The sequence below is a fragment of the Rhinopithecus roxellana genome, chromosome 5 (assembly GCF_007565055.1).
Source record: "Rhinopithecus roxellana isolate Shanxi Qingling chromosome 5, ASM756505v1, whole genome shotgun sequence".
NCBI lineage: Eukaryota > Metazoa > Chordata > Mammalia > Primates > Cercopithecidae > Rhinopithecus > Rhinopithecus roxellana.
This window is the reverse complement of record NC_044553.1, coordinates 127365686-127385945: the sequence shown is the minus strand read 5'-3', so window position 1 is coordinate 127385945 and position 20260 is coordinate 127365686. Positions and strand designations below refer to the sequence as shown.

Sequence of the window (20260 nt, the reverse complement as noted above, 5' to 3'; positions counted from 1 at the left end):
GGTCTAATACTGTCAGTTGGGGGTTGAATTATTTCACTATTATTTTGTGCGATTATCTAAGTGATTTTGTTAGTCTCTACAAACTTGTTTTATGAGTCTGGGTGCTCCAGTTTTGGGAGCATATATATTGAGGATAGTTAAGTGTTTTTATTGAATGGAACCCTTTATTATTAGGTAATACCCTTCTTTGTCCTTTTGATCATTGTTGGTTTAAAGTCTGTTTTGTCTGAAATAAGAATAGCAGCCCGTGCTCTTTTTTCGTTTTCTGTTTGTCTGACAGGTTTTTCTTCATCCCTTTACTTCGAGCCTATGGGTGTCACTGTATGTGAGAGATCTCTTGAAGTTGGCTTTTGCTTCTTTATCAAAGATGCCACACTGTGCCTTTTGAGTGGGGTGTTTAGCCCATTTACGGTTACGATTAATAACAACATGTGCAGATTTGAGCCTGTCATCATGTTGTTAGCTGCTGGTTATGTAGACTTGATTGTGTAGTTGCTTTATAGTGTCAGTGGTTTATCACCTCCTTCTGTTCTTGGACTAGCAACCAGGAAACAAAGCACCTAGCATGAGTGCCTTGGGCTCACCAACACTGTAATTCAGCACAAAACCCTTGTAATTTTGCAAATGGTGGGGTTTTTAAATAGGCTGGACTTCAACACCTTGTTTTCTAAAAAGGAAAAACATAACCATGTGCAAGACATAGCTTTTCTCACAAACGTAGTAACTGAGATAGGTCGAAGGGAAATATTCCAAAGCAGTGGATTCTGAACTCAAGCCTTCCAAAGATTCACATTTTGAAAGCTCTACAAATTTAGGAGAGTCCTCCGGGAAAATGTGTTGCCCACCTCAGGGCTTCTTTGTGTAGGTACCATTAATCCTAAGGAAATAATTAAAATACAGCCTCTAGTGGAAAATTCTGTCCACTGACAACTGATGGATCGTCAGTGGACAAGCTTCAGATCTTATGATGTGACAGCAATATCTCTGCACAGCACGTGGACGGCTGTGGGGGCACCGGGGGCACAGATGTGGTAAGAAGAGCAGCTGTGTTTGCACAGCTCCTTTGCTAGTGCTCAAGGTGCTGAGGTCTTCACTCAGGAGAGTATCCAAGGGCTTGGGAAGGGCAATCATGAGGGGCCCCTGTGCACATCCCAGGCCTTGCATTTCTGCAGACCTCCTGCCCTGAGCCACTGAGAATCCTGCAGGCTATAGGAGTTCCTCTCTGAGTCTCCACTTCAGGGAAAAGACGTCATAAGTTACAGAAACAGGACAACCAGGGAGCAAGGACGCCCTCCTTAGCAAGCTTCATGTAGGGAAGTGGCCCAGGACTTGTTGCGACAGACCTGAGGGCAAGTGCCTTGTGATGCTGGGATCAGGGTACAATGTCATGGGATACCTTCAACCAGGGCCTCTGCCACTGAACCTCTTGAGCAAAGGTGGTAGGGGCACCCCAGGGTTTCACCTTCCGCTCCTTGGCTAGTTTGTCATTGAGATGGCAAAGCTGAGCCAGGAACCTATCACTGGGGCTGATCTCATAGTTCTGCCTCATGATACTCAGGATGGACTTGATGTCCAACTTCTGACACATCATGAGGTACATGATAACTGGAGCTGGAGATGGCTGTAACTTCTCAGCACTGGACGAGCACCTGACCGTTCTTTTGAGCCAAGGCCTGGTCAGTGAAGTCTGTAGCCCTTTCAGGGTAGGTGCTGAGGTTGAAACTCCTGCACTTCTTTGGCCTTGATGCCCAGGTAGGCGATGCCATAGTCCTTGGAGAAGTTGGCATTGTTTATGTGCGTGAAAGACCTGCCCTCAGTGGCGTTCGGGACATGAATAGTGCCCAGTTTCTGAAGCTTGGGGATATCCCGAGCCACAGGTGTGTTGCCCATGTAAATCCTCAGGGTGACCTCACTGCAGGGCTGGCCTGGGAGGCTGTAGCAGCCACTGCTGTCTGAGAGCAGGTCATTGAGATCCTTCATGGAGCATTTCGCAAGGGCCGGGCACGCTGAGCAGGAGCCAGCAAGGGGGAGTCTGGCAGGCCCTTTTATCCTGTTTAATTCACTGAAGTTTTCCTGCCAAATAAACGAATGCCTGGCACCTCACAGGAGATCAGTGTGTGTGAAGTGAATGAATGAATGAGTGCCGCTAAGAGCCAGACATTAATCTAGAGGTCAGTGGGAAGCCACAGACCGATTCTGCGCTAAGAAACTAATGTAGTCTGATCTGAATGTTTGGAGGACACTGCAGAGTAACCCTGGCACACATACAATTCCACATCTGCATACAAAGAGACTGAAGAAAAAAGAAGACTGGAAACTCACCCCGGTTCAGAGCCACTGATGCCTGAGCCTGGTGGGTCTTGTTGCTGACGTTTCCTCCCCACACGCAGATGCAGACGGAGGCCAGCACGGCTGCTCAGAGTGCACACAGCTCACCGTGGCTGCAACGGAGATCCGTGTCTGGGAGGGACTTTGGAACATTTGTATCATTGTCCTGATCACTGGCCATCACTCACAGCACCCACGTGCTGTCCAAAACAGAATGGAGAGTCCTGTCGTCCAAAGAAGGAGTTCAGGCCTGCCAGGCCAAACAGAGTGGTTCTGAGCAGCACGCAGATGAGGCCCCTTTCTGGGCAATGGGAAGCAGTGTTCTTAAGCACTAGGAAGGGCTCTTTCTCTTGCTTTTCTTTTTTCTCTTTCCTCCCTCCCTCCCTCCCTCCCTCCCTCCCTCCCTCCCTCCCTCCCTTCCTCCCTCCCTCCCTCCCTTCCTCCCTCCCTTCCTTTCTCCCTCCCTCCCTCCTTCCCTCCCTTCCTCCTTCCCTCCCTCTTTCCTTCCCTCCCTCCCTCAGTTCCTCCCTCCCTTCCTTTCCTTCCTTTCTTTCCTTTCTTCCTTTTTTTTTGAGACGGAGTCTCCCTCTGCTGCCCAGACTGGAGTGCAGTGGCACGCTCTCGGCCCGGCCGATACTTCTTAACGGTTTTGGTCTACACAAGCAATGTAAGAGGAAGAAGCCTCTGAGGCCAGAAACCTGGGTCAGGGCTGCCCTCAAGATAAGGAATGGCCCCAGCACCCAGCAGGGGCACCACACATGAGCCCGTTCCCTTGGATGCTGGGCCATGCCCAGGTGGGCGGGCCTCCCCGGTCCTACACAGGGCAGCTGTCTCTGGAGGCCACCAGAGCAAGGCCACAGGAACCCTAGGAGGGGGCATTTGCTGGTGACTGGGGCAGCTGTAAGAGAATGCCACAGACTGGGGGCTCCAACAGCACACATCTCCTGTTTCACAGTGCTGGAGGCAGGAAGTCCCAGATCTAGATGTCAGCCAGATTGGTGTCTTCTGAGGCCTTTCTCCTTGGCCTGCAGACAGCCACCTTCCTGCTGTATCATCACACTCAGGTGCATCCCTGGCGTACCTCTGCATGTCCTGATCTCCTTCTCATAAGGACATCAGTTATAGAGGGTCAGGGCCCACCCTGATGACCTCATTTAACCCAGATTACCTTTTTAAGGGCTTCACCTCCAAAGTCAGTCACTTTGGGGGGGGGTTAGGATTTCAACATATGAATTTGGGGGGACACAGTTTGGACCATAGCTATGGGGTATTGAAGCAGGATGCTGAAAGTTTCCAAAGGAGGTGGCCTTCCTTTGAAGGGACCTCGAAGGCTCAGGTGAATGAGCCACCTCAGAGAAAAAGGCCCGCATTCCTCCTCAGCACCAAGAACACCTGTAACTCCTTTGGAACTTTATCTCTGTGTTTCAGACCACATGCACAGTCTCTGTTTTACAGATACTAATAAGGGAGTTTAGGCAAGTATTCATGAACACGTTTTCCCGCACGTGGGAGATTTTCTCCTTTTGACTCATGTAGTTTTCAAGGGCACATCCTGCTATTGTCCTCCCGGCTTTGAGCTGCCTGCAGTGTGCGCATTCTCTCTCTGTCACACACGCACACCTGCGTGCACACACATACGCATGTGCGCACATGTGCTCACATGACAACCCCAAATTGAAACACAATTGCCCTTCCAGAGCATTGCCCACCCTGACGGACACCACGCCTGCTGCCCCGATAAATGGAGACTAGTGTGTATTCCCAGAGTGCATGCGGGCAGCAGAACATGCACTCAGTGATGGTTTGTGGTGAATGTTTAAACACTGCCATTTGGGAAGTCAGGTGTCAGCAGCCGCAGGGTGGGAGGTGCGGCGTTCCCACAGCTCTGAAAGGAACACCCCGTGAAGGTTCGAGGATGCCCCTTTGGGAACACAGCCGCCCCTGGGAGGATCCAAGTGGGCTGGCGCTGTGGGAGCACTTTGCTTGACAAGGGTAGTTAGAGTGGACCAGAAGGCCTGTTCCCGGGAAATATTTTCTCCATTTCCTCTCTACGTAGGTCTCTCCAGATTTCTTAGAAGGTACACAATTAAGGTGTCTCCTTAAGGACCATTTTACTATTTTCCAGAAAGTAGAAATAAAAGAGGGGGTAGAGAAATATCCGAATTCTCAGAGCATGTCTTAGCCTGCAAGGGAGTAGATTTTTGTCATTGTGGGAGCTAGAGGTAGAAAAAGATAGGGAAAGGAGTGAACCAATGAGGAAACACCGCTGCTTGGCAGGGCAGCATCTTGAATGTCCTCATCACACGAGTGTGTCCTGGATCCCATCCAAGGCCCTCCAGGAGTGGATCTGCCTCTAGATTTCCTGCTCTTATCCACTCTGTTGCTAGATCACAGAAGCAGCGCCATGATTTATTACTTAACAACCTACAAAACATTATTATAGAAATGAAACATTAAGCAGGAACTGTGAAGCCATTTACAGTGGAATCAACAAGACAACAGGATGTTTGATGTGAGAGAGAAGGACTGCTCAGGAAACAAGTCATCCATGAAGCGTGGAACCACCCCATCCTAAAAACAAACACACTTTAGAGTTACTGAGTTTAAATACTCCTAAACCACATACAGTTTTTAAGAATGTATCCTTTTATATTATAGTCATGCTGAATTAAGTTTGAGGACTATTGCTCTGCAGCTATCCACAGATACATTGCAGAATGACTAACAGCTTAAGCTAAAATGGTTTTCCTTTTACTGAATTGATAGTACAATTTAGAATTACAACTTTTTTGAGGCTAGCTAGATTAGCCCGCTAAACACCCCTAAGCATTCTGTGCAGTATGATAAAAGTTATCCACATCCAAGTCCACCCCTCAGTGGAGCCTGTTCCATCCTCCCACCTCGAGTTGCGCTTTACTGCAGGACTTACTATATAGTCATGAGCTTGCATGAATTACTATCATTTATCTGCAAAAACTACTACATTGAGTATATTCTCCTAGAGGGTGGAACCACATCTGACTTCTTTCTAGATGAGTTACCGTGCCTAGCCCCCCAGCCCCTGAGAAACTAGTTTTGCTTTGCTGTCGCAGATCACCCGAGGGGCAGCTGTAAGAGCCTGGAGGCCGACCCAGCTGCGGTGAAGAAGAATTTCTTATTAGACTCGGAAAATATCCCTTCAGTTTTGGCTCTGATTCCTTTGAAAAATAGATTAGAGGCTATGGTGGCTAGACCCAAGGGATGAAAGGAAAATTGGTCTATAAACTGCAGTTGTTTTCAAGCTGATGTCAAGTCTAGAGAAAACAAATCAGTGTAACTGTATACACCTGTCTTCCCAGGACCAGCATGGGAAGACGAGTGATTACGGAAGCAGTAGTGTCTAAGGACCACCGGGGAGGAGGTATCTAAGACACCTCAGTGACAAAGGAGAGAAGTACAACTGCATGGTGTAGGACAAGAGACGACCAGTCACCACTTGTGGGAGGCTTCACATAATTTCAGCTTCTCTTCATGGTTATGTCAAAAGAGAATTACCATCAGTTTAGTTTAAAGATTAACTGGATTTTATTTGCAATTCTAGAGTTGGGAAGCTCCTCATTCTGTAAAACAGAGTAAGTGTTCAGATGAACTGAGCTGATGAGGTTGGCTTCCTAGGTACAAAAGGGCTAAAGAAAGCAGAAACAGGGAACAAAGAGTGGACTGGTCATTTCAGTTACTTTCCTCATGGTGTTAAAACACAGGGAACCTCGTTATGACGTTAACTCAGATAAACTAGAACCTCTTGGGGATTTTTGAAAACTGGCCTGTTTCAAAGTTCATTTGGATTATGTGGAACATGGGTGAGGCCATCCTGGTTTGTTCTGAGATGCCAGGGCCTGGTGCAGGGGCGCATCCAAAACAACGGCCTCCCATAAACTTTAACACTTACGCACAGAGCTTCTTAAAGGAAATCATCCCCATGAAGTTATATTTCCAAAGCTCAGAGGGTGAGCACCTTTTGAAACTTTGTTTCAACCCGGTCATGTTTCACCACTGCACTGGCCTTCCAACTCGACTGCTCCACACGGCCAGCCCCGCACTCTGTGGTGAAAGCTTCACTGGCCTTCCAACTCGACTGCTCCACACGGCCAGCCCCGCACTCTGTGGTGAAAGCTGCACAGGCAGGATTGCGGAGGGGGCATGTTTGCTTGTTTGCAACCTGGGATTGGAGGTGAGTTTCCACGAAAGGGGAAGCTCAGAGTTTCCAAAGTTTATTATGGAGTGCTTTCAAGGAAACAGTCTAGTATTGACCATTGATTTGGTGAAGTAGAAAGTATTTTTTAGAAGGTAAAATCACAGACTTTGGCATCGCTAAGATGTGTGATTGAGCCTCTGTCTTGCTAACTGAGACAGTCTGGAGAAGTCACCTCACCTCTCGGAGCCAACTTACCTCTGATGGGCTCGATGTCAGGATTCAGTCTATAGGGTTGCTGTGAAGACAAAAGGCATCGTTATTGCTTGTTAAACAGGTGGGGGGTGCTAGTTATCTAGTAATGGTAGTCATAGCAACAGCAGTGTTTTTAACCATGGAATGTGAAATGAACATTCTGATTAGATGCAAGGCTACTTACTTAAGGAGATGGCCGTGAGATGCCGACAAGGCCCCTATAATGGCCATGATGGCCGCTTCGAGTTTGCTGGGGACAGATCCTCCTCTCCTCCTGAGCCCTGGTCCCTTTTTCTAAAGGCAAGGTTTACGGTTAAATACTCAAACGAAAACAATGTAGGCATTTAGGGCGATAGCTACTGACTTAACTTTTCAGTTTTGGGTAAACTCCATATGAAGAAAAAAGCTGAATCTTGTTATTTAAAAAACTTCTGTATACTTACTATACGTTTCTTTCTATACATTTCTAAATGAATTCGAAGGTTAAATACAGGTGCCTCATCGTCTTAACTAGCTTCCTTTAATTCAAAAATTTCTAAACAGATTTAGCCACAAATCTAACTGAAACCCTCACATCCACATTTTTTTTGGTAGGAGACTTGACTCATTTCATCAAATAGCTTTTGAGAATCCTGGTCACTGGTATGGAAACAACATTGCAGGGTGTTGAGTGTGCAGGCCCTGCTGGCAAGGTGAGACTCATCTCCTCCTTTGGAGAGCTTCAGGGAGAGTAAAGCTCCTTCTCTGCCAGTCTGTTCTTCGAAAAACAAACTGAAACGTAACAAAACCCAAAAGGTCCAAAACCTGTGATTAGCTATTAAAATAAGTTGCATGGAACCCTATGGCTATTAGTATCATCGCTGGTATTGTGTAAATGCATGGCCAGATCACAGATTTGTGTTTTGCATTTATTCCCATTGCCTTCCTTTCTTTTTCTTTTGCCCTAGATAAGTCTGCCAGTTTCTTAGCTAATTTTTACTGTATGTCATATTCCTCCAATACGCCTTTTAAAAGAAGCAGCTGATATGTTTTAGACAACTCCTTGCAGGGGAAGTGAGAAGTCTGAAGGAGGAAGAGGAGTCAGGAAGGCCCTTGGCAGGGTGACGGGGGCCCCTGGTGAGAACTCTGGAGGAGGAAGAGGAGTCAGGAAAGCTCTTGGCAGGGTGACGGGGGCCCCTGGTGAGAACTCTGGAGGAGGAAGAGGAGTCAGGAAGGCTCTTGGCAGGGTGACGGGGGCCCCTGGTGAGAACTCTGGAGGAAGAGGAGTCAGGAAGCCCTTGGCAGGGTGACGGGGGCCCCTGGCCCCCACAGCCCCTGAGCTCCCTGGCTTCTCTTCCTTTTGATAACTTTTGGGTGCTCTGACTTTGCTGCCCTCAGAAACATGTTGCATCTCCCTTGGCGGGCCCTCCTCATGTGCTTTCCAGTGCATTTCCTAAGGGCCATGATTGGAGAGAAGGAAGGGGTCTCCCAGACACACCCATTCTGCCATTTAACTGTATCTGTGCTACCCTGCAGTTACGCTGTCTGCAAGCTCTGACCCAGCTTAGGTTTTACATCTAACCTTCGTAGATTCTTCTAACCTCTTTCAGAACATTGCAAGGATCCTAAGACCCCTTTGTTATTAGCTGGCAAAGGCTCAGTTTTCCTCTTCTTAGCTGAACCTGTTATTAAACACATTTGCAAAACTTGCATGAGAGGCTTGAAGTCCACTTCTCAGGTATGAGTGACAGGATGAAGACCAGGGCATTCCAATTGCTTGAGTCAGGGGTGTGGGTCATGCAGTGACCAGTCTGTGCTGGATGAATGTGGGCAGTGACCCTGTGTGAGGTCGTAAGCTTTGCTGTGCCTTTGTAATCCCAGGGATGGATTCGACTAAGCCATGTCCTCTCTCTCCAAGTAGTTCTTTGGGCACTGGTGAATATGTGCGTGTTGTTACCTATTATTAGTTGTGCACATTACAAATAATCCATACGTCATTTTCTGAGCTGTGCTTGCTGGCCCAGAAGAGGCGAAGGGTGGCTTCAGTCCCATTTATGTGTCGATTAATGAATGGAAGGAATTGGCTGGGATAAACCTGATGCTCTCGAGGAGCCTCTGCAAAGATCTCTGCCTCGCTGATGTTCTAATGGAGTGTTTGCTCAGGTGCAGCATGTTGCCCAGAGCAGAGTAGTCGTCGTGTACACGGCAAGAACTGAGGAGGTGGAGCCCGGGCTGCCTTTGTGGGCTTTGCAGACCAAATTCGGGTGCAGGGCCCTCTGCAAACTCAGATGGAAAATGCAAATCAGGTAACGGGGTCAGGGATAAATTGATGAGTGAAGATGAAGTGTACCTAGCTTTTTAAAAATAAAAGGGAGGATCTGCCACAGGTGGTAACCCTTAGAGACAGTGGACACGGGAAAGAGGCAGCGAGCCCAGCCCAGCACCTCTGCGCACAGGGTTCACTCTGCAGAGCTGCTGGGAGTAGAGAGGGGGTGGGCATTCCACAGCTACACCTGCAAGACAGGGCCATTGCCCTGGGTGCAGTGCAGAGGCAAAGTGTCCTCAGCTGCTTCTGACATTTACCTCCATCCGTGTGTTTCCAAGGCAAATCCACCACACATTTCTGAAACACCCTCCCGGGAATCAATCGTTCGTCACCAGATTTCAATGGGACTCAAAGCTGAGCTCATGCTGTGATGATGCCTTTTCTGTTTCTACCAGTGTGATCTTCCAGGCTTTAAACTTGCCGTTATTTCTGACCAATTCATTTCAGTTAAGGAATTTTTGAGTGTCTGCTCTGGCCTTTTGTAATATGATCAGTGGACTGGAAGTGAAACCCCAGCCAACGCTGCTCTGGGTGCCTGACGGGGAGCTTAATGTCTCTCTGTTTCTTTTTACCAACCAGTGGGTATCATGATTCTGAGACACTGACCCCACTGCCCTGGCTTCCTGGCCCTACATGGGACCTTCTGATGGTCTTGTCCATCTTTATGGTCCTCCAGGATCTGCCCCAGGTTCTAGAAATGAAAGCTCTGCCCAGCCCAGCAGGGAGCCTCCAGGATCCTGCTCTGTGCTGTGGCCTTAGGATCTTTAAAAATTTTGCATCTCACCCCTTCTGACTCCATATAGTGCTTTGTATTTTACACACCAAGTATCATAGTAAAGTGCACTCTCACTGTGATTTGAGTCACTGGCACACACACAGGGATGAAGGAAAGCAAAACATTCTACTCTCAACATAGACACACGTAGTGTCAAAAAGAGGGCTTGGCTGTTCTGTCCTTGCAGGGCCCTGTGTGGGCACCCCCTGGGGTTAGACACAGGCCAAGTCACCACAGGTGCCTTCTTCCCAGCAGGGACAGCTGTCTTGCCTCTCCCTGAGCAGGTTATAGAGGGGAGAAGGGTGGACTGCAGACCTGCCGCAGGGACAGGGTAGAGAGGCGAGAGAGAACCAAGGCCAGTCTCTCGCCTTCGGAGGTGACCTGAACTTGGGAACCTCCCCACCCCTCTGAACTGAGGGGGAGTTTCCCATGCTGTCACCCAGGCTGGAGTGCCACGCTGCAGTCACAGCTGCCTGTAGCCTGCACCCTCCAGGCTCAAGTCATCCTCCCACCTCAGCCTCCCAAACAGCTGGGACTACCTACAGATGTGTGCTACCATGGCTGCCTAATTTTTTTTTTATGTTTAATATTTGTTAAAGATGGGGTCTCACCATGTTGCCCAGGCTGTCCAGTCTCAGCCTCCCAAAGTGTTAGAGTCACAGGCATGACAAAAGCACCCTGGCCTGTTGTCAACATTCTGTCTTACTCGTGGCATAAAACTCCCTTAAGAGGGGATTTATGGCAATCCTCATTTCTCAGAATTTTGTGCTCTTCCTCAGAACAGGGGAATTCCAAGAAGGCATCTTTCTGCACTTGTTGATTCTCAGTGACCTTTTGCTCAAAATAATCCACATCCCAAAGTGACACATTTTGGGGTGATGTCTTCTGAACCACTTCACTGGGCATTGATGGAGGCTTATGTCCCAGGGCTGCTGCTGCTTGTGTTTCAGTTGCTCAGTGTCTCCACTCGGTTCCCATCTGTCTGGCTCAGTTGAGTATGGTGTCCTGGCTGGATGCCTCCTGTCCCTGCTGAGGCCGAGCTCTGAGAGTGATTCTCACATCTCATTCCTACCCTCAGTGCAAATCTTACGTGCTGGGTTTTTCACATAAGGAAGTGAGGTTTAGCACAGTGCTCAGGAGTCAGACGTCATTGAGTTTGAACCACTGCAACTGATGGTAACGAGTGGTGACCGTGGCCAGGTCACCTTCCAGAGGAGTCTGCCTTTCCCCACCGCACAGTATGATAAAGGCTCTGCATCCATTCGTGTTCACACACGGAGAGGAAGTTAGCTTCCATTGTTGGGAATCACAGAGTAATGAGGAAATGAACAAATGGATGCAAACCCTGTGGTCTCCTCTCTCCCTGACAACCCTGGCCATGCCGGGGTCTGGGCGGGCAAGCGTTCTCTTCACCAGTCTCCCAGTGGAACCACGCGTACTCTGTCCTGGCCTTCTCTGGCTACAGCCCCAAGTCTTAGCTTCCTCTCCTGAGACTCCAGAGTCTTTGATATGCTGTCTCTTGGCTCGTTATCATTCTCTCTCGCAGATTTCAAGTCCCTTCAGGGACCATGGAGGCCCAAGGGGACCCTGAGCCATATTATTTTCTATTTCTATTGCTCTACACAAGGAAGAAGCCAGTGTTTTCATGTGTGCAGTGCTCCTGGCCTTGGGGCAGGCTGGCCTCGGAGTGGGCTGGCCTCGGGGTGGGCTGGGTTTTAGTTTGGGACCATTGCTTGTTCTCCTCCAAGGTAGGCAGAGTCCAAGTTGGGCTAAATCTCTCCCTTGCTCTGAGTCAAATGAGGTCTGGGTAAGAGAACCTCCATTCCCTTTATGGTTTTTAAGTTGTGGAACTGAGTGAGACAGACACATTCTGTGGGTCTGTGTCTTCCCACCCCACATTCCAGTTCCTGCACCTGTGATGGGGTAGCTCAGGGTAGGTAGGATGAGGACAGTGCTCGTATCCATGGATCCTGTGGCCCTGGATGCAGCATCCCTGGCCTCTGTCCACACCTTCCTCAATCCTCCCCACCTGTGCCCAGCACCTCTGTGCCCACCAGGCAGACAACGCCTCTCCTGCCAGCTGCAGCCCCTGGACTCTTGCTGGCTGACCACTGTTGGGTTTGCCTAATGGGGAGTGCCACCAGGGACTGGAGCATCAGTGGTTACAGAGTCCAGAAAACTGAATGCCTGTTCCCTCCTCGCCTTGCCTATAAAACATCTGCCTACAATTAGTATGATTTACTTAACACGTGTTTTCAGAAATGCATTAATTAGATCAGTGTCTGTATTTGCAGGAACTTGTGCAACTGTTTTTCTTTCTTTTTTTTTTTTTTTTTTTGAGACGGAGTCTCGCTCTGTCGCCTAGGCTGGAGTGCAGTGGCCGGATCTCCGCTCACTGCAAGCTCCGCCTCCCGGGTTCACGCCATTCTCCTGCCTCAGCCTCCCGAGTAGCTGGGACTACAGGTGCCCGCCAGGTCGCCCGGCTAGTTTTTTGTATTTTTAGTAGAGACGGGGTTTCACCATGTTAGCCAGGATGGTCTTGATCTCCTGACCTCGTGATCCGCCCGTCTCGGCCTCCCAAAGTGCTGGGATTACAGGCTTGAGCCACCGCGCCCGGCCGCAACTGTTTTTCATAAGAATGACTCCTTATTCTTCACCAGCAGTAGAGGAGGGTGGTCATTTTACTGCTTAGTAGGGGAGTCTTCTTCTTGTCACCAAACTGAACTTAGTTCGGCTTGCCAAGCACGCAGACAGGACCAGACACTGTCACTGGGATTTGCAGCAAGAGAGAGGCATTTATCGCAGGGCACCCAACACTTCACCTGACCTCCTTGATGGCTTACGAGCAAGAGTTTTTAAAGGTGGGGTGCATTTCAGGAAAGCAGAAGTTACAGGGAAAATTGTACATCAATACATCGGTTTGGCCCAAAAAGGTGGGATATCTTGAAGTGGGAGTTTATGGGTCATAGATAGATGGAGATTATTTTATTTACAGTTGGTTGAGGACCCAAGGCTTTGTCTCAAATATCTGCAGTCAGCAGAAAGGAATGTTAAGGACTGACCTTAACATCGGGTCGTTAGGATAAGGAACCCTGGTGATTGTCATGTGATGTCATACCAGAGTCAGGTCACCAGGGTAAGCCACAGTATGCTGGGTCAGAGTGATGGGTTTGGCAAGAGTGATCGCCTGTAAGCATGACCTTCTTTAGGCTCCTCAGGAAGAAATTTAGAACAAAGAACGTGGTCAGAGTTCAGTCCCATTTCCCCCTATCTGAGGGCTGTGTGATGGCAGTGGGCATTTTCCATCTGGTAGGGGCCTGGGTTTCTGAAAAACAACTCAAGAACATATGCTAAGATGTTCTGTAGAGTCCCTAGAACATCTGCAGCTCTGACCTGTTTGGAGACTGTTGTTTAAGTTCCTACTGTCTTCTTGCCTGTTGGGTAGCCCCTTTACTTCTCTGGGGTCACTGGGTGCCTGGAATTTCCCTGGAAGGGACTCAGGACTTGGGGACTCAAGATTTTTCCTTTATTTCCATGCCGAGGGTGGGGTGGCAGGGCCCTAAGGGGCATCTCTGCCCTGTTTCATCATCTTCATTAACTGTAATCAGAAATCGGAGATCAAGTATTCAGGTCAATCTTTAGAGTGGACAATAAGGCAAAGCGTTACTCAGTCTTTTTCCATCGGACGGACCTGGAATTGTTTCTTTTTTCTTTTCTTTTCTTTCTTCTTTTCTGTCTTTTACTCAACAGATACTATGATGTCCTTAATAAATGGCATTCAGGTAGGAAACTGCTCAAGCTTATAGGATTAAGGGGAATCAGAATATGCTATAACTAGATGGGGCATTTTACAAAGCAGATGATTAAAATCTTATGAGACATTTGAGAGAGATCGACCTGTTGAGAGAGGCGGAAGTGTGGTGCTTCTCCTTTCTTCAGTGACCTTTATCGGAGACACTTGCTGTGCTCCTTGATGGGCAATGTGCTGGCCTGGTGATGGGCAATGTGCTGGCCCGGTGATGGGCAATGTGCTGGCCTGGTGATGGGCAATGTGCTGGCCCGGTGATGGGCAATGTGCTGGCCTGGTGATGGGCAATGTGCTGGCCTGGTGGAGCAAGGTTTTCTTCTCTTGCCATCTGCTTGCAAAAGAGTGCGAATCCAGCCAGTTCCCCATGCGCTATTAGTTTATGTTCCTGTACTTTCTATCTTTAAATGACACAACTATTGATAACTACATTATTTGAAAAAGAGTTAAGGAAATTAGAAAACAAAGATGATCAACAACCACAAGCTAAACTCAGGTAGACTGCGTGGGTGCTAATTTTTAGTTTGAAAATACCCAGAAAATGAGCCTGTTTAAAATGATGCCTTTCTCAAGGTGGTCTCTCAGAGAGACCTGGAGAGTCCCTCGGGGTGCAAAGGCTGTGGGAGCTCCCGTGGCTTACCTGTCAAACATTTAATCTAAATCATATTTCCAGTTGTCTCTGTGAATTTTGTCTTGTTACAGCCAAGTAACTGTTTCCTAGAATATCAAATGGCCCTTAATAATTTCTCCTGTATGTGCCTGTTTTAGTTTCATAAAATGTTTCTTCGCTGTGTTTCTCCAGAACTCAAAATGTAAGGTCAACAAAGCAACCTTGCTCATCCAGATGGCAAATAAAGGTGATGAAGATGCTGTTTTCTGTCTATATTTTTTTGGCAAAGCCGCACACTAGGAGTTCGTATGATTGTCCCCAAATGGGTTACATGATTGAAATCCATTTAGTTTGAGAATAGCAGGTGCTTTTGGTTTTCCTGAGTTGAAGTTCTACATTATTTTTAAAAATCTTTAATATATTCTTTCTGACTTTGAAAAGGCAAATTTCCCTCAATCCCATTATCTCTTCCCTCCACATTTTCTTCCTGGAGAACCTTAGTCCCTTGAATCTCTAGCATGTTCTTCCACAGAAGATGCCCCAATTGGCTCTCTGCTTTGTGAGTGCTACACCTGGGTGGAATCACTCCTCCCCTCTTTCACCATTGAGGGTCAGCGGCCAGAGACGCCCCAGCCGGCTGCACAGGCTTGAATGCTGGCTCCATCACTTACTGGCAACACCATCTGAGGCAGCAGTGCACCCACACGCAAGATTGGGGAACAGGAGAAGTTGTTTTACAGGGATCCCAAGTGCTAACTTAGAAGAGTACCTGAGAGAGACTTAATACCAAATAAGTATTAGCTATAATTACTATTAATATGATTCCTCTTGAACCTTGGACTTCATGCTGGAACTTTCTGCAAAAGATCCACAAGCAAACTCCTTATTTTCTAAAGTGAATTGGTAGAGGACATGGACTTTGGATTCCAAGTACTTCGATTCAGGTACTTGAGTCATGGGTGCATACTGCAGGAACTTAGTCATCTCTCAGTGTAAACAATGACCTAAGAACTAGAAATGGCGAAGGACAGAATGCATAACCCCAAGAGAGGAGCTCTGTGCCCATGAATGTGATTAAGACCTTAAGAAGTCTTGGAGTGAATTCTTACATTGCATTAGATGCTGTACATGACCCATTACAAACCAGAGATCATGGTCCTCTGATTCCAGCCATGGCCACTGCGGTGTTCCTGGGAGACCACTGGCTGCAGTCCAGCAGGTGCACTCTCCTGGGAATGGCTCCCCACAGCCCTGGAACACACAGAGTGGCAATGCCTTAATTCTCCACACAGTCTCACTTCAGAATCCTGGCCGTACTTGAACACCCAGAGGCCAGAGTGCAATGAAAACAATCAACTTTCAAGCGTAAGAGATTCCCCCATTCTTCCTTTGTTCGCATGTTTTTGTTGATTCTTATTTACTTTTCTGAGGATAGATATGGTATAATCCAAAGTAATGGTTCATTCGTTTTAAAAGGATGAAAAGTGGGGCTGTGAATAATTTAAAGATGCAACATCCAGCCGGGCGCGGTGGCTCAAGCCTGTAATCCCAGCACTTTGGGAGGCCGAGGCGGGCGGATCACGAGGTCAGGAGATCGAGACCCTCCTGGCTAACACGGTGAAACCCCGTCTCTACTAAAAATACAAAAAACTAGCCGGGCGAGGTGGCGGGCGCCTGTAGTCCCAGCTACTCGGAGGCTGAGGCGGGAGAATGGCGGGAACCCGGGAGGCAGAGCTTGCAGTGAGCTGAGATTGCGCCACTGCACTCCAGCCTGGGTGACACAGCGAGGCTCCGTCTCAAAAAAAAAAAAAAAAAAAAAAAAAAAAAAAAAAAGATGCAACATCCATTTGTATCTTTATAGCATTTCATTTTAATCCAACATTAATGTGGGTCAGCCCTGATGAAATTCTCTTATCAACAAATGTAATATTTTGTTTATTGTGTCAAAATCTGATAGCAGTTGATAATTAGAATTTTTTTTTCTACTGAAATAATAGAAATGTTACCAAAAGGCCAGGGACTCTGTCTAGGTCCATTGCTTGCTGCACAGAAAGCCAATCGCTGAGACAACAAGTATTGCCAGGGAGGAAGGCTTTATATTCAGGTGATTCCAACAGAGATAATGAGTTTCAAATCCATCTTCTCCACCACTAAAATTGGGGGCTTATATATAAATCCTGGGGAAGGGATGTAGCTATGTGTGGGGGTGGGGAAGCAATTAGGGGAGGGGTAAGGAAGCAATCACGATGGATGAAGGGTCTGGTGTCTCATTGCCTGGACAGGGCAATCCGATGAGTTTCAGTTCTTTGCTAGAGAGTGGGTTTCCTGAGGAAGGAACTCAGATGAGGCAAATGTAAGCTTCAAGTTTTAAGACTAGAGAGTCAATTTCTATGTTTACTTAAAAACCCATAAATTTTTCTTTGGGACAATTGGGCCAGCTTCAGAAAGACATTACAAAAAAAAAATGGAATAGGAAGAAAATAATATTTAAAAGATTCACAATCTTACTACCCTAACACAGCCACTTCTTGCATTTCTCCAGGGTTTGCAAAAATGTTTAAAACACTAGATGTGCAGATGATGATGCTAGACTGACAGATGGATAGGTGTGGAAAGGTGTCCAGTACCTTGTCCCCTGTGCCACACTTCACGCTCACTGTGCTCTTGCCTCCCCTGCTGGGCAACACTCCAGTGAACCGAGTGAGTGCTGCCCCTGCCCCGCCTGACCCACGTCCTCATTGCGGGCACACTGATTGCCCCCCTTTTTGTGTTACAGAACACTTGCCTCTACCATCTCTTCTATATTTTGGATCGTTTCTTTGAGATTAATTTCAGAATCCGTCTGGGTGTAAGGTGGGCTGTTCCTTCACACTGTATGTCTGCCTTCCCTTTAGTCCATTTCTCCCATTGGAGCTGGAGAGGGGAAGGTGCAGGTGAGAAGCCAGGCACTTGGGTGGGGTACCCAGAGGGTATGAACTGAGCTCTGAGGAAGTATCAGGCGGGGTACGTGGAGGCCGTGGACTGAACTCCAAGTGGCCTCCATCCTCCTGGGCTGCTCCCTGCACAGCAGTATGGGCCTTGCCAAGGCCAGGGGTTTGGCAGTGCCGCATGTTTGCATCCCTGGTGCTCTCCGTGTGTGCCAGCACCTAAGAAGGAAAACATTTTTCAAAGAAAAAGATCATGTTTTCACCAAGCTGCTAAATTTAAATCTAGATTTTAGTTTCTCTAAGTGCAGAACCATTTTCTTAGAAGGCCTGAAATACTGAGTAGTGTTAGCTAGCCTTACCAGCTGCGTAGGAAGTGGTTCTTTGAGAACCTAAATAATGTCTAGTGCTACTTGACCCTCACAGCTACCCAGGAAGCAGATCCTCACCTGGGCCTGCCCTTTCTGTCACTTGCACTGGTAGTGCTGGCTATGGGGTAGCCTCCAGTTGTCAGTGTTGAAGCCCAGGGTGACGTCATGCAAGACAGCCTTTCTGTGCCTCAGTTTCCTCACCTGAACATGAGTTGACTGGATTTCAACAGGTTCTTCTTGCAGTGCTTTTCACTGATCTAGCAAGGAATCGCCACAGTCATGGCTTATGATGAGAATGTATTTGATCTCTCAGGTATTTAAGATGGAAAGGTTAAGAATGAACAGATGTGATTATTTTCACATCCCTGCAAGTGAAGCCTTCTTGCATTCTGTGCATGTAGGATAACGTTAGTGTATTCCATGTATCATTCTGGCAGTGCTATTTGTGAGCTTAATGGAGCTCCTCTTTCATTCAGAAGGCTAGGGATTTCATAGCCGTTTCTGTAGGAAGCATTATTTAATGGGACTGTAGGTTTCCTTCCAGGAGGGGAGCTGAACGTGGTCACTCAGTTGCTGGGAATGGTGGATGCCTCTTTTGCCACCCACTGCCTGGGGTGAGAGGAGTCTTCACCCTCCTTGGAAGCTCCCACCTGATTCTGCTACTCTAACAAAGACTAGGGTTCTTTCTTCCTTCCTCCAGGGTGTGGTCATCACATTTATTTGGTGATTAATAATCAAACAATTGGTTCTTCCTAACTGAATTATCTTAATTCTGTTGACTGATTTAAAATAATCACAATGTAATACACAGGCTTTTACAATTTTAATTGAAAACAACAGATACACCTGAAAGCTGTCTCCTCTTGTCCTTCCCGTGACAGTGCCATAAACTAAAGCACAGGTGCCTTCGCTTCCCGAACACAGCCCTGCAGGTAGCAGAATTGGAGCCCCCGAACCCTGCGTGGAGATGGGAAAGCAGCAGAATCGGAGCCGTGCCTAGGGTGGGCTGCCGATTGTTGAGTCTGAAGATTTTACTTACAAAGTCTGAATAAGTTTACCTGTAGATCAAGATTTATGATGTTTTTCATTCCTATCTGAAGAAGAATCTGAGCAAGAAATGCTGGGCGTTTGGGTTGCTTATTCCGTCTACGCTTCCCACCTGCCTTCCACCCAGAAGGATGAAGAGGCAAGCATGGAACCCTGGTTCCCTACCCACCACCAGGCTGTTGAGGGCACGGCCCAGGAACGGTGTGAGGGACTTCGCAGCCTGTCTAGTAAAATGCATCTGGAGTTGGCAGCTGCCGTCTAACAGGCGCCCTCCGCCTGCCCTGGTCTTCGAGAAGTCTTCCATTAGAATAGGCTGCTGAGAGAACTGGTGCCCAGAGGAAGTGCCTGTGGGCTGCTGTGGATGGAGACGGAGCCCTGTCCAGGGAGCCCTGAGGACAGACTCCACATGGCCGGATCTTCCTGGGGAGGAGGAGGAGCCCAGAGGAGAGGCCCAGAGCCTGTGACTAAGACAATCGGCAGATCAGGGGCTCCCTTTGGAAATGATGACCACTTTTGTGCATTTATTTCTCTGGATGTGTCCTGCAGGCAGGCACAGGCACAGAAATGGCAACATGGATGCATTTGGTGCTGGGATGGGCCAGGCAGGCATGAGTTCACACAAATAGGCAAAGGGTTGAGGCCAGCGCAGAGAGGGGCTGAAGGTCAGTAGGGCCCTGAGCCGATGGAGGGGTGAGAATAGAGCGCCCAGGCATGAGGACCCGGCACTCCTGGGTGTGGGCATGCAGGCGCCCTGGCGATGCCCTCAGTGGACTGTCAGGGCACACGCCCGCACCTCTCACTGCAGCATCCAGGAACTCGAGGGACAGGGTTGGGTGCTGCTGACACGGACAACGTGCTCTCAGGGACTAAGCGTGGTCAGGGGGGATGACGTGAGCTTGGTGCTGTCGGCGAGCTTGGTCCAGGCCAAAGCAAATCGCGGCCACTCTGTGGAGGGGGTGGGACCTCAGTGTCCTCACCCAGCTTGAGAGACGATGTGGCCCCTGCCGACGCGGGATGCTGGCTGGGCCCTGGGCAAGCTGGCCAAAGTGATGTGTGGAGAGAACCCTGCACAGCTCCCGCTCCCGGCCTGAGCTACCATGCAGTGGCTCCTTGTGGGCCGCCATCCGGATGCCCTGGGCTTCAGAGGAGCCCTTGGTGCCTCCCCCAGCAAACGGGCACTGTGCGGGGCAGTTGGCTGCCATTTTCAGCCAGTGCATTCACCGGGCCTCTGGTTCCTCAAGTGGCGGGCACATAGCTCTCCTGACCAGCAGATCCCCCTGTGACCCTGAGAAATGGGGACAGAGCAGTGCTCCCCACTTCCTGGCAGGCACGTTGTCCCTTTGGCTATAGCCAGCATCTTATCTAGTACTCGCTTTACCCTCTAGAACAAATGAGGCCCAGAGGGACTTGGCCTAGGATGCGTTGTCCCTCACTTTCAGAAAAGAAACGAAAAGCCAGGCCTCTCCCTCCTCAAGCACTATTTATCCCCAAAGAACATTTTATTCTCCTTTAATAAAACATTGATATCAGGAAAAAAAAAAAACCTGAAAGGAAAAGGAAAGTAAAGCATGTTTCACATGACGTGCAAAACCCGCTGCCTGTAAGGTGAGGGCTCTACGTGTCCTTGGATGTTAACTTATGTAGAAGGTTGTTGATTTAACACTAAGGT

General features: G+C 48.4%; 1 protein-coding gene and 1 pseudogene across 1 annotated transcript in view; one reads left to right on the top strand and one right to left on the bottom strand.

Annotated features, from left to right (window-relative positions):
* Positions 1–20260, top strand: part of GABRG3 (gamma-aminobutyric acid type A receptor gamma3 subunit) — a 558231-nt gene that overhangs the window by 223107 nt on the left and 314864 nt on the right. The gene's annotated exons all lie outside the window — the stretch shown is intronic.
* Positions 1373–2023, bottom strand: LOC115897440 (annotated as a pseudogene).